At 36.8% G+C, this 13,265-nt stretch overlaps 1 pseudogene; it reads left to right on the top strand.

Moving 5' to 3' along the window:
• Positions 1-1,916: 1,916 nt before the first annotated feature.
• LOC147441582 (uncharacterized) lies at positions 1,917-2,445 on the top strand (annotated as a pseudogene).
• The last annotated feature ends 10,820 nt before the right edge of the window (positions 2,446-13,265 follow it).

The raw sequence follows: 13,265 nt of genomic DNA, 5'->3' as shown, positions 1-13,265 counted from the left end.
CTCGTGGGGTTACAAAATTGGATGATTTCTATAGGCTAAGGGGAAGTCACATGAATATTTAACGTGATCATGTATTTTGAAACATGATCACTCAATTTTATTAATGTGTTCACATGTTTATGAACACGTTAATGAAATCCCTATTTGTTTAGCTCAAGTGTAGGTAAGAGAACATTGAGTGCAATGTTGTTGCAACAAGATCCACATAGCACTAGGATGGGGCTTGTCTACTTTGCTAATAGGTTCATGAACACACTAGAAAAGTATTACACAGAAGTAGAGTTTATGATGCTTTCTCTGGTCTTTATAGTGAGAAAGTTTAGATCATATCTCCTCCCAAAGCATTTTTTCATACACCCTGTCAAAACTTGTTTCCTTGGGTGTCCTCTCGAATGACACTAAGTCCCAGGATCTCAGAGTGGATTATGGAATTGAAAGAATTCGAATACTCTTTCAAGATAGAAGATAGTGTACGTGCATAGTTGGCAAGGATTCTCACCTATAGAGTGCACAAAAGGGATATTAAGGTTCCTGAAGTGAAAAGCCTACCCTAGCCAGCACCAAAAAGAATACCTAATTCATTCACCTTGTCCTTTGATAGAGCATTGAGGAAGGCCACATGAAAAGCAGGGGGAGGGCTTGTGTTGCTTGATCCAGATGGTTTGGCTATTGTGAACGAGCATGTGAGGTTGCCAGACTCCATAAGCAACAATAAAGCAAATTACAATATACTACTCCATGGATTGTAGATGTGTGTTGCTCAAAAGATACAATGTCTCATGGTAAAAGGGCATGCATTTCTCATTGTGAAGAGAATCTTAGGCATTTGGGCATCTAAAAATGAAATATTAAGGCAAAAGTTCATTCCATCCGCAAACTATTCAATCACTTTGAAGAACTACAATTGTATCATACTCCTAGGAAACAAAATGAAGATGTTGATTTGCTCATCTTGTCATGAAGGTGGAAGCTCATGTATTCCTCTCAATTGTTTGATGTTACGACTATGCAATTGGGGGAAAGTCTACATGATTCCATGAAATAGGTTTGGGTTTTGATAGGTATTTGTACTTGTATGAACATTGAGGTTTCATGAGTGAAACTTTAGTGTTTTTTATTGTGTTTTTTAAGTGAAATTGAATGTGATGTGGTGATCCTCTCATCATAATCTTGACTACAAAAACAAGAAAATTCCATGCACAATAGGAAAGAGGGTTTGTGACTTTTTAGTCACAAACCACAAACACTCTTAGGGTGGAAGCATGAATGGGTGGACACAATAGCTATGTCCGGGACATCACTTTTAGGAGAGTGAAGAAGCTAGTAATTCTCCTCCTTTGAAACATTAAAATCTATTTTTTGGGATTCATGACATCAACACAATGAAATGACACAAATAGTTGTAGAAGTGCGAATCCTTTAGATGTCAGTTTCTTTGTTCAGGGTTCCCATTCCTTTCATTCCCTGTGACGATTTGATCCTGGTAATACCCGCTATTTATGTCATGATAGCTCATTATTTCATCTGAACATTTTTGGGTTCCTACTTGCTTTTGCAACACTTTTTTCCATGAATCTGAAGATGCCTTGGTGGGCTGTTGTCCTAAAGTCTCTTTTTTATTATGACTGCACTATCTAAAGCTCCTTGTATCTAAGCTGATGATTGTAAATAAGTCACTATGTTATGTTTTTTATGGTTGGTTCATTCCAGGACTTGAAGCAGGCAATGGTGATCAGGGAATATGAAGCTTTCTGCAAGAGACAACAAAGAGCCCAATTTAAGAGAGAGCAGATGTAGGTTTGGTTGTTGAAAGAGAAGGGAATGAAGCAGCCAAAGGAATAGAAGACATCGAGAATAAAAAAAGAACAAAGATAGAAAAAGGGATTGCACGATATGTACTTCAAAGCACAAGTGGAATGGACATGGACACCAAGAAACAAATCTTCAATCAAATGATTCAACACCCTTCACTGAAAGATATCTAGAATGACAAAGCATCAACACCCTGTTTTGTAGATACATTCATAGGAAATATCCGGAACACACTTCAAGACTTGAAGAGACCACAAACTGAAGATGAGATGTTCCTCAAGAGGTCTACCATGATGATGCTTATGAACTCAAAAAACCTAGAGGAGGCACAAGGCCTTAATGCTAATTTTGTCTCCAAGCTACTTTCTATTCTTGTATGGAGCCAAGAATCGGCTACTCCAACAAACTGAGAAGACCACTTTGTCCTTTGCCACATGTCATCGGAGTCTTCAAAAAAGTCGCATACCTGAAGAGGTAGAGGAGCTAATAGTCAACTTTTGGATGCTTGAGACTCGTGTATCCCCCAACAAAAAAGACATGTGTCGAAAGAGAATTGGTCGGAAGGAGTATATCTAGCATCCCATCAATTTATTGGAAGTATCATAGGTATGGAAGAAAGTGTATGCCATGTAGTGGCTTTTGGTATTTGTTAGATACTCTTGCCAGGTAGAAGCTATTCGACTACACAGCTATTTGAATTACTTACATAACTATTGCCAGGGTTTAGCTGCCAATTATTGACCATTATCTATCTGTTTTGATGCCAATTATGTGTTTCATGGCTGTTTGTTATAGTTATTCTTTGGCAATGGCTAGTTAATAGCTAATAGCTATCCGTGTTTTAGAGATAACTCTTGCCACACTAATAGCTATCAACTGTAGTTTACTTCATAGCCACCCACTAGCTATGTTGTACCATCTTATAACTAGTCAAATATATGTTGCAGTGGTTCACTATGTTGGCCAGTTTTGATAGCCGCCATTAACACTAGGTTGGTAACCTAACAGGACATAAAAGTGTCCTTTCAGGGTTTTGAAAAAAACCTCCAAAACCATAGTAGATCCACTCATTTTGTAAAATCCTTTCATGAGGTTATAGTTCAAGGCCTACTACACATGGAAAAAATAAGAGACTTGTAAAATTTCTCATCTTTTGGTTACACCAAGCCTCCAAAGTTGATGGACCAATACATTTTCATCAAAACAGTCATTTCTTACGTTTTTTTGTATAAAAATAAGATTAGGGATTTTTGTAGGACTTGAGATAAATTCCCTAGTTAACTTCAATGGGTTGGGGATCAGAACATATGATTGCTTCTCACTCACTATTTTTTGTTTTGTCAAAAGAAATAGGTACAAAAAAGTTGAATTTTTACCATTCTGCAAACCTATCATCAAAGTTTCTATAGCCACGCTGAATACAAATAATATATGCATGTTTTCTTAGTTCCCTATTGTCCTTTAGGTTCATAAGGAGCCATGGAGCATGTCAAAAGAATAATACATCTCTTGCGGAGGGGAATGTTGGGGACAAAGATGAAGTGCTAAATACAGCAAACATGAAAAAACTGGGTTCAACATTATGAGTTGTAGAATCCCATAGCAACTATTGAATATCTAGCCAAATTTGATCCTTATGACTAGATATGGTTACTAACTACAAAATGCATATAGTTTTCACAAGAAACTAGCAATATTGAAAAAGGTATACTTGATACACTAGAATGTTTCGTTTTCTTCTATAATAGAAAAAATCAACCATCGTTGTGTACTATGCAAAATAGGGTATTAGGTGCCCCAAAACGCAAGGAATATTAGCTTTATGTTACAATATGGGCCATGAAAAACAAAACTACATTTGGATATCATGAAAGCCACCAAAAAAATCATAGAAGAGCTAAAATTGGTTAAAAAACAGGATTTGACAATTTTTGTAATTTGGTCATAACTTACAACTTTAACATTTATTTCTCCCTAGAAGCATCAGGACATGTTGAGGACTACTAAAGATAGTTCTCTAGCATTATAGACCTCACAAACATGAATCCTAGAGTGGTATAGTTGCAAAAAGTTGAAAAAAGCCAAAAACAGGACCCGTTTTTTCACACAGTTTAGGTTGTGAAATGTTGTGCAAGGACAAGGTTAAAGATGGAATTGATATTCCAAAAAAATGTCGAGTTTTTTTCAGCTCATGATACAACTTTCTAGATAGATAGCACTTCAAAATCCATTTTGAAACTCTTGACATAATTCAAGGAAAATGGTCACTTAACAGGACATAAAAGTGTCCCATTACCAACCTAGTGTTAAAGTTTTATCGTCGATAGCTATGTGTTGTTACGTAAATTCTGTCAGGCTATCTGATTGGTATTGATATTGATAGCCAATAATGACTATTTTTGTAGTTACCTACTTGTTGATAGTGATAGATACTAATAACTGTTCTGTTATTTGCAGTTGCGTAATAGCTATTGATTAGGTATTTGCCTTAGGTGAAACTATTTTATAGCTAGTGATTTCTATAAAATATCTCTTGATAGCTCTTTGATAGCAATTGATAGCTCTTCATGGCTTGTGATTGTTATTTCATAGCCAAAATTTGCTTTTTAATAGGTAATCAAGATATTTTATAGCTAGTCAATGACATTCTATGGGTAGTGATGACTATTGATAGCTAATAATCAAGTATTTTCTTTAGGATGAGGTATTTCATATCTAGTAATAGCTATTTGATAGCTATTCATGGCTAGTGAATGCTATTTCATAGCTGGTGTTTGCTATTTGAAAGATAATTATATGTAGTAATTGCTATTTGATAGCTATTGGTAGCTCTTTGATAGCTATGGATAGCTATTCATAGATAGCAATTGCTATTTTATATCCATTTATTGGTATTTGATAGCTAAATAATAGATATTTCATAGCCGATGATTGCTATTTTATAGCTAGTGATCGCTACCAATAGCTAATAATCAAGTATTTTCTTTAGTTAAATCTATTTCATAGCTAGTGATTGCTATTTGATAGCTATTGATAGTTGTTCATAGATAGTGCTTCTTGTTTCATAGCTATTTGATATATATCTCATCGCTAGTGTTTGTTGCTCTTTCATAGCCAAAGCTATTCCATAGCTAGTGATTGCTTCACGTTAGCTACTAGAACAACTCTTTGATAACTATAATAGCTAATGATAGCTATTTCATAGCTAGTGTTTACTATTTGATAGCTATTTTATAGATAGTAATTGTTGTTAGATAGCTATTGATGTTCATAACTACTATTTGATAGCTATTAATAGCTCTTTGGTAACTGCTATTTGATAGGTTTTCCCGTCTAGTGGTTGTTTCATAGCTATTGACTGCTATTGGATAGCTACTGATAGCTAGCTATTGGTAGCTATTCATAGATAGTGCTTGTTTTATAGTTATTGATAACTTTTTGATAGATATCTCATAGCTAGTGTTTGCTATTTCATAGCCAAGGCTACCTTATCACTAGTGACTGCTACTCGATAGCTAATAATAGCTCTTTGATAACTGTAATATCTTTTCATAGAGCTAGTGATTGCTATTCAATAGCTAGTGTTTAGTGATTGCAATGTGGTTTCTATTGGTAGGTGAAGTATATATCTATTGGCAGATCTTTAATAGCTATTTATAGATGGTGATAGCTACCTCTCAACTATTGATAGCGTTCTTAGATATTTCATAGCTAGTTATAGCTATTGATTTTGATAACTCCCATTTGATAGCTATTGGTAGCTCTCTGATAGCTATTGATAGTAATAGCTATTGATAAAGAATGATCAGGTGTTTGCTTTAGGTGAAAGGTAATTTATAGTTAGTGATTGTATACGAAAGCTACTAGTAGCTGTTTGATAGCTATTTATAGCTAGTGATTTCTACTTTATGGGTATTTGATAGATAATGATAGCTTTTTTCTATAGATAGTTATAGCTAGTGATTTTTATTTCATAGCTTTTGATAGCTATTAATAGCTATAGCTTACTATTGAAAGCTATTGATAATCTAATGGGTAGCTTTGACACAAGATTTCTTCGTCATTCAAGCTTTCTTGTTGTAGAATGCATGCTAAGCTCTACCAACGTTTCAAGGATTCCAATCAAGATGTAGCAATATAGCTTCTTGCTTTTGAATCAAAGAAGCCCTACTTTGTGCAAAAGCTAAAGGATTGGCTGACATGTTGTTGTATTTACCATGTGAAAATTTCATATTTGAAGGAGGCTGTGAATCATATGCGTAGTCAAGAATTTGGAATGCATGGGAAGTTGTGCAAATGTGCATGCGCTGTGTGCAATGATTCATCACTTGTTGCAAGAACATGTGTTGCTTCAAAGTACAGTTTGAAGAGCATTTCAAAGCTTATAGATTCTCTATTGTGTCCCAAGAAAGCTGGCTCTACCTACCATGGACTAAAATGCCACATGGGTCAATGTACAAAATGTGGGGCAGAGAAATTTGTATGTTTTCCACAGCAGCTGCTACTAAAGGACGCAAGAATCATGAAAGTCAAAGTATTTAAGGATGTGGAAACAGGAAAATGTGAAGGTGGAAAGAAGAAGAAAAGGAAGGAACTTCTATGCGAGGAGATGATCACTACTGATTTGCTATAGGTATTCAAAAAAGATCTCCAATTTTTTATCAAACATGACTTTGTGTATCGATGACAGGCTGAACAGTTCAAAGCGGGCATCATGCATTTTCTTGAAGATGTTGTTGTATTTGTGGTGTATTTTGCTGAGAATTATCCATTCAAGGAGAAGAATGAGATCCGGTCGATGCATTGGTATTCCATTCATGTCACCATTTTTGGACACATTACCTACTATCGTGTTGGACCTAAGATAAAAAAGACTTTGCACTTTTTCATTTTTTATGATAAAAATCACGACATTTTGTTTGTCCAACACTTCTTTATGCTACATTGGAAATGGATAAAAGATAGAGGCTTGGATGTTAGCCAACACTGGGTTTGGTCAGATGGGGCAGCATCGCAGATCAAGGAAAAAAGGCCTTTCTATTTTGTTGATAGATATCCTGCTTTGACAGGGAAAGTGATGGTGTGGAACTTCTTTGGAAGAGGCCACAGGAATGGAGAACATTAAGGGGTAGGAGCAGTTGTGAAAAGGGCACTTACACACTAGCAGCTAAAGAGAAATGGAGCTACGCTCAAATGTGCACCTGATGTTGTGCAATTTCTTCGCTAGCATTTGTCTAATGGGTCCATTTCTCACTACCCTTCCAAGCATAGGCAGATAGAGCATGTGTTTTGGGAGGTCAAGCTTGGAGAAGTGTCTTGGGAGAACATATGGGATTGTGAAGCCATCCCTAATGCACGCTCCATACATTTTGTTCGGGGCTACTCAAAACAAGATGGCTCCTCCATTGCACACAGGCAACTATCTTGCTATTGTAGTACATGCATGCACAACCAATGGAAGAATTGCAGCAACAAAACACACGTGTCTAGCTAGAGTTTCCACAAAATGGCTCAAAGTGATGGTGGAGATAGTGATGACGAATCTAAGGAGCCTATCTATAAAGGGCACTATGAAGCATTGGCTGATGAGATTCAGGTAGGTGACAACTTGGCTATCAATGTTGAGGAGGGGAACAAAGAAGGTGTCAACTTTCACTTGATTGCACAAGCACATTGGAGAATCTCAAAGCACACGACGTCGACAGTTGGGGTAGTGTGTTTGAAGCAGGGTCACACATTTTGAAAGGCCTCTATTATAAGCAGGTTGATGATTATTGTTATAACCTTTTGGGTAGAAACACAACCTTCATGTACTCCCATCTTGTTAGGTGTATAAAAATCCCATTGACAGTAGTCCAGGGTGCTAGGGGATTGTATACGATCTCGCCGGAGGTCTTTAAATCTGTATACAACAACATGCCATGGGAGATGTAATTTTAAATTCTTTGGTTTTTATATGAGCAAACAAGTCTTGTCATTCTATTCATATGGTCTACATGCGTTGCTAGCCAGTTATGCAGGGTTAATAGGTACAATTTTTTACCATTCGCTGCCAAATCTACAACTAATTTGGCCTATTTCAATCAATACAACTCTCATGGCACCAAAACATGGAAATTTAGCAGATCCTAAATAGATGATGCTTATGTACTCGAACTTAAGACCGGAACTTAATAAGCTTCGCACAAAAGTAAACAGTGCAATGTCGCATAAAGCCAGATTTTGTATAATGTACTCAACATAAGAGTGGAACTTAATAACCTTTTTAGGAAAAAAATAGTACATGGTCGCTTTGAGCGATGAGTTATATTACAGATTTTTGCAATGAGCAAGAAACATCAAAAGTATGTTGCTACAAATAGGATGACCCAAGAGGATTCTCTAAATCTGCACAGAAGCTACATCCACTAGTTGTTACAAAAAGCAGGCTGTCCAAACATCAAAGGCAATCCACCAATGTGCCCAAGCGTGTCTGTCCAGGACATTTATGAAGACTAGGGTTCCACACCACCTTGTAGGCCTCCTTTTCTCTGGGCAGTCCCCCACTTTGTGAGATGCCTCCCACTGAATCTCTTCAGAGGTCTTCTTTTCAATTCTGCCACATCTAACACAATGGCAGCACTCTAGGCTTCTCTATCCATGCAACTCTAGAAGATCCTTAGCAATCAATCCCTGTTCACTACCCCAGGTGACAAACATGTCTGCTCCTCCAGTAAAGAACTATGTTCTATCCCCTACCTTCAAGTACTTGTACAGCCATGGGGAAACCTTATGTGTAAGGAATGGCCTTCAAGTTGTATCGTTAGGCGAGCGAAACACTACACAATGTAGCAATTGCCAGAACAATCCATGGGACAAAGCTGAATTGACTAGTACATAGAGGCTACAAGAGGTTGTTAATTTCTCGGAAAACAACTAACAACTTGCACCTAACTCAAGCTACACTCAAGTGACTGAAATCACCAAAAGCCAATCGCTCATCGGCGGCAGACAAATCACATTCGTTACATCATCAAATGACATCCAAACGTAATGAAACGTTTAGGACATGTTTATAACACCCAAGTACACATGCTTATGGTATCAAAACCCACTTTTGGTCAAGTTCAAAAATCGCAATTATTAACAGCAGTGGATTTTTGACCTGGTCGTTTTTGACCCAGAATGCATCTAAATTCTTAGCAATGATGCCCCAATACCCTATCTATACTTAGTTTTTGATTTGAAAGTGTAAATTCTTGTGGAAATGGAGTAGGGTGTCATCAACAAAGAAGGAGAATATAGCAAGGCCATCTATCAAGTTGCCCCAATCTTCTTGGGGTTGGGGACCTCATGATTGGTATCAAAGCCTTAGGTTTAAAGTTTGGTTTCTTAACCGTCTGTAGATTCTTGGCTTGATTGCATGAATAGTTGCTTAACACTATTATCCTATCTGTTTTGTAGCACAAATTTATGGACACCAACTGTTTAACTATCTTTAAGGAAATATATCACATTGCTTTTCAATCACCAGTATTGAAATTTAGAGAGAATGTGTTCCACATTCTTGACAAGATTTTTGCACCTCACATCAATTTTGACCCACCAAATTCATGGTTACATACAAGTCATTGGGTTCATGGAACAACCTTTGCTATCCAAGCAACACTTGGAGATTGACCTACATCGAATCAAGTGGGCTCAAGACTTGAAGTTACTTTCATAAGTTTAATTTTATGAAGCACCACTGACTGTCATGGCCCTTGATGGAGTCACAATTTGTAATCAATGCATTATGACAAAGTGACATAAAATATCCCTACCAATCGGGTTGTTATCAACAACCACATCGGACCGACCTTCAAGGAAAAAATGTTATTGGCTACCCCAAGCTTCCTCTTGTGTTTTGCTTCTTAGATCTATGTTATCAAACGCAAAAGTTTTACACCATGACAGTTGATGTGTATTACAGTTATGATTAAAATCTCTATTATATATTCTCATGGAGAGATCTTTGGTAGATCCCTATATGGCTTTTTGATGAAGTTATGAATAGAACTATTTTGCTTCAAAAAAAAAAAGATTGGTTAGCTCATTTGATTGAGTCTTAGTAGATTAAATAAGTGGTGACTGGTTAAGTCATGTGATTGACAAAAGCTATGACTGGTTAAGTCATATGGTTAAGTTTTAATAGATTGGGTCAGTCATGATTGGGAAAGTCATGTGGTTGAACCTTTAGCGGACTGGATAAGTCTAAGTCTAAGAAAATACCTTAGTGTTTTGAGCTATTATGAATACTAAAGTTAATATCAATATGGAGATTCAAGAGAAGAAGCTATTTCTTCTCAAACAAATGCAACCGCCTTGTTTTAAAGGAGAGGGTGTTGATATTGAGAAGAATGCAGAAGTATGGATCAAAGCTATGGATGATTACTTTTTGGCTGCAAAGCCACACCTGCAAACCAAGCAATGATAGGGATGTTTTTACTCTTTGGTGAAGCAAAATTATGTTGGAGAGCTCTCAGGGTTATAGGGAGATTAAACAAGCAATATAGGAAAGATACTTATGTCCTACCCATGAAGCATTGAAGATGAATGAGTTCTCTAGCTTAAAACAATACAACTTATCTTTGGAAGAGTATTACTCAGGTTTGTAACGCTTAGGCATTATGCTCCACCAATGCCCATAGAGCAACATGTAGCCCGTTTCTGTCAAGGTTTAAGAGAACCAATCAGCTCATGATTAGAAGCCATGAAACCTACTACTATGCAAGATGCTTTACTACGAGCTAAACCCTTAATAGAGGAGCAAGGGACTAGAAGGAGAGTTGAACAAAATCAAAGTTTTAACAGTTCCAAGAAATCAATAAGTCTTCCCAATAATAATGGACAACCACAAAGAGCTTATGCTGCTAATATCCAAAATCCTTCATGCTTTGATGCTCGATTCTTTCAATGTGGAGAGCTGGGATATTATCAGAACAGATGTCCACGTCTAACTAATAGAGCAACAAAAACAACTGAAGTAGATCAAAGACCCTTTTGGACATAACAATGGACAAGGTGGTCCAAGAGGTAGAGGGTGAGGAAGAGTAGCAAGAGCCTTTGGAATAGCTCAAGGTAGGAATGCCCATGCACATGCAGTCATAAGAGAGCATACCCTTTGTGAAGAAGATGAGAGAGCAAGAATTTATGCAACTATTGACAATCCTAGAGGGCAAAGACAATTTGGGGTTATTCAAAAACCATCTACCCATCAAGGTAAACCTTTTAGACTCCTCATTGATTGTGGTAGTACTCATTCTTTTCTATCCCTGAAATGCTTGCAAAAGTTGAACCTGAATAAAAAACAAGCTAAACCCATGACAATAGAATTAGCTAATGTGAAAACTATGGTAACACGATATTCTGTGGGAACCCTTGACTTTGAACTAGGAGGACATGCTACTTCAGCTTTCTTTAGAACCCTACCAGTTGGTATGTATGATAAAATTATTGGGATTGATTGGTTATCTAGTAATCATGCTACAAAGATTCAATTAGTTAAAGCCAACCATCTACTCAAAGGTATAAGGGTTGGACAACAAATATTTTGTGGTCAAGTTGAACAAGACTGATCCAAAATCAAGCATTACAAAACCCTCTTTGCTTCATGAATATTCAGATTTCTTTCTTGAAGACCTCAGCTCTCTTCCTCCCAATCGAGAGATTGATCATGAGATAGACATTCTTCCAGGAAGTGAGTCAGTGTCAAAGAGACCTTATAAAATGGCGCTACGAGAGGACATTGAATTGAAAGAGCAGCTTCATTAATTTATAGAATATGGATTTGTTAGACCGAGTAAATCAATTTGGGGAGATCTAGCACTCTTTTAAAAGAAGAAAGACTGGACTTTACGATTTTGCATTGATTAGAGAGGACTAAACCAGGTAATAGTGAAGAACAACTATCCTATCCCACGAATCAATGACTTGCTAGACAAGCTACATGGTTCCCAGGTCTTCTCAAAGATAGATCTAAGATCTGGCTATTATCAAATCTAAATAAAGGAATTAGATATTCCAAAGACATCATTCAACAACCGATATGGACATTTTGAGTTTATAGTAATGTCATTTGGTCTAACTAATGCTCATGCTACATTCAATAGATTGATGCAGGATATTTTCAAGCCATTCCTAGATGACTTTGTTCTTGTCTTCTTTGATGATATTCTAATCTACTCAAAGGATGAAGAAGAACATGAAGACCACCTGAGAAAGGTGTTGGATATTCTTTGAGAACACAAGCTATATGCAAAGATGAGCAAGTGTTCATTTTTCACTCCAAGGATTGAGTATTTAGGATTTATTGTTTTGCATGAAGGAATCTCAGTTGACCCTGCTAAAGTTTAAGACATTATTGAATGGCCTCAGGCATCAAGTGCAAGTGAGCTTAGAGGATTCTTGGAAATCACATAGGATGGTATAGAATCTTTATCAAGGATTATGCAGTGATTGCTTCACAATTGACGGATCTTCTGAAGAAAAGAGTAAAGATAAACTGGAAAACACTACACCAAGATACATTTGACCAACTTAAGCAGTATGTGACTATAGTAATATGCCTAAAGCTACCCCATTTTAACAAGGCCTTTGAAGTCTTTGGTGCTAGGGGAATAGCAGTTGAGTATTAGTTCAAGAGGGCAAACCAATAGCTTATAGCTCATGTAAGCTTAAGATTCATGGAAAGAACTATCTCACCCATGACCTCGAACTTTTGGCACTCATTTACACTCTGATGCTATGGAGACACTTATTGAAAAGGAAGTTTTGACTTATAACCAACCATAAGAGCTTAAAGTGGAATTTTACCCAAGCAACCTTGAATATGCAATAAAGGCGATGGGTAGAATGTTTACAAGAGTTTGACTTTGACATTATCTATCGTCTCAAAAAAAAAAACATGATTGCAGATTCACTCAATCAAAACCCTTTTTGAGTCTCGTATCTATACCCAACAACCCAATCATTGAAAAGATTAAGGACGTTGCATCATCTAATCTAGAGTATCAAAGGTAACTTAACCTTGTTTGATCAGGGGATTCAAAGAATACACCTTCAATGCTACACCTCTCACATGATGGACCTTGTCTCTATTACAAAGATACATTATGTGTACCAAAGGAACCTAACTTAAAGAAGGCTATCTTATTTGAGGCCCATGATAGCTTTACGTCAGGACACCGAGGATATGTGAGGACTCTCAATGCCGTATGGAAAAATTTTTATTGGAATGGGCAAAAGGGAGATGTTCTATGCTATGTTTGTCAATGCTTGACATGCCAAAGGATTAAAGGTGAGAGAGTTAAACTTCCCAGTAAATTTCAACCACTGGACATTCCTCAAATGAAGTGGGAGTGTGTAAGTATCAACTTTGTCATTGGATTACCTACGATACACGGAGGATATAATTCACTTATGGTATTTGTTGA

This window comes from Adiantum capillus-veneris, chromosome 15 (genome assembly GCF_014529385.1).
Source record: "Adiantum capillus-veneris isolate H3 chromosome 15, ASM1452938v2, whole genome shotgun sequence".
Taxonomy (NCBI): Eukaryota; Viridiplantae; Streptophyta; class Polypodiopsida; order Polypodiales; family Pteridaceae; genus Adiantum; species Adiantum capillus-veneris.
This window is presented reverse-complemented; position numbering and strand designations above follow the sequence as displayed.